Source organism: Sinocyclocheilus grahami, unplaced genomic scaffold (assembly GCF_001515645.1).
Source record: "Sinocyclocheilus grahami isolate Dianchi unplaced genomic scaffold, SAMN03320097.WGS_v1.1 scaffold6475.1, whole genome shotgun sequence".
Lineage (NCBI taxonomy): Eukaryota > Metazoa > Chordata > Actinopteri > Cypriniformes > Cyprinidae > Sinocyclocheilus > Sinocyclocheilus grahami.
The window spans coordinates 19,161-20,422 of record NW_015510876.1 but is presented as its reverse complement, the minus strand read 5'-3'; the positions used below and the strand labels follow the sequence as shown (position 1 = coordinate 20,422).

Here is a 1,262-nt window from a genome sequence, read left to right as displayed (position 1 = left end):
ATTGATAAGTTCTTGATCTGTTTCTTGTGCACTTGTAAGATGTGTGTAAACTACTAAAAGGAGTGCAGGTGTGGCATGACATACCGAATATCGTGTTCACCTCCGTGTAGTCCTTCTGACAGTCTAGACATAATGATGTACCATAGTTGAAGTCCTCTACAACTCCTTCAAACTGGTTACAAAAGGGCCTCCATTTCTGGAAAGAGCTTGACCGACTCGCCATGAGTGAAATCTAACATTAAACGCTTCAGAAACGCACCTCTTTAGCGTCTGCTGACTTCAATACTGAGCTCTGGAAACGCTTCCCGGAACTTAGTATATATCTGCTCGTCGGATTTAGTTAGTTTTAGAAGTTTGGGATCAACTGAGGAAAGAAGCTGTAGAGGAATAAAACCGCCAGTGAAGCTGCATATTCAGATGACAGGGTAGATTGTGACATTCATTCACTTACATTATAGTAAACTTCTGCGTGATTGTAGGCTTTCATAGCCCACATTACTTCCAGCTGGGCCTGATATCAAAAATAAAATCTTGTTCGCGTTTTAAAATGTTGATACTTTTAAGAAAATAAGTTCAATGTTTGCCATTTTCTTATTCATTTGCAAATATCCAAACATCCCCACTCGCATCATTTCCGTACGCCTCTGCTGGAAGAGAGAGCGCATGCGCAGCCGCGGTGGCTCCCTCTACCCCGTTTATTAAAGACAGAAATATTTATTGAGCTTTACAGTGTATTCATAAATCTAATACGTAAAACCCGTGCCTTTAAAAACAAATACTGCCACAAGAGACTAGAATTAACGTATTTATCAACGCTGTTAAGTACCCTTGTCAGTCTACTAACGCACTACCTAGGTATTTTAAACCTAGGTGAATATAAATATCAGTGATGGTTAAGGAAAGTATTTCGTTATTTTTGCCATATGCTCATAACATGCTTGTTAGCATGCAGGCTAACTAAGATATACAGATGTATTCTGGGCTCTAAACGGTTATGAGATTTCGTTGAGAGCATCTGTTCAATAACATTTTTTTTTTTTGCCTATCACGTTATTGTACAGTGCTGTGTGTGCCTTGATAAGTTAAAATAACTAATTTTGCCTACCAGAGCTGCAAGCACATCCCCCGTGTCCATGCTGACGCCTTTTGACCCGGATGAGCTGCGAACACGTCCTGACTACAGGTCATGTGATTTAAATGCGTTTTGTTGTTTTCAGTCTGCTGTTCAGATCAGCTATTGAATTCAAGAAGTATGAGGGGGG

General features: G+C 40.1%; 1 long non-coding RNA gene across 1 annotated transcript; it reads right to left on the bottom strand.

Moving 5' to 3' along the window:
* Nucleotides 1-6: 6 nt before the first annotated feature.
* LOC107577588 (uncharacterized) lies at nt 7-516 on the bottom strand. Its single transcript, XR_001608226.1, has 3 exons — nt 452-516; nt 260-377; nt 7-196 (listed from the first exon to the last, which is right to left on the bottom strand). It is a non-coding gene; the product is annotated as an uncharacterized lncRNA (long non-coding RNA).
* Between the last annotated feature and the right edge of the window lie 746 nt (nt 517-1,262).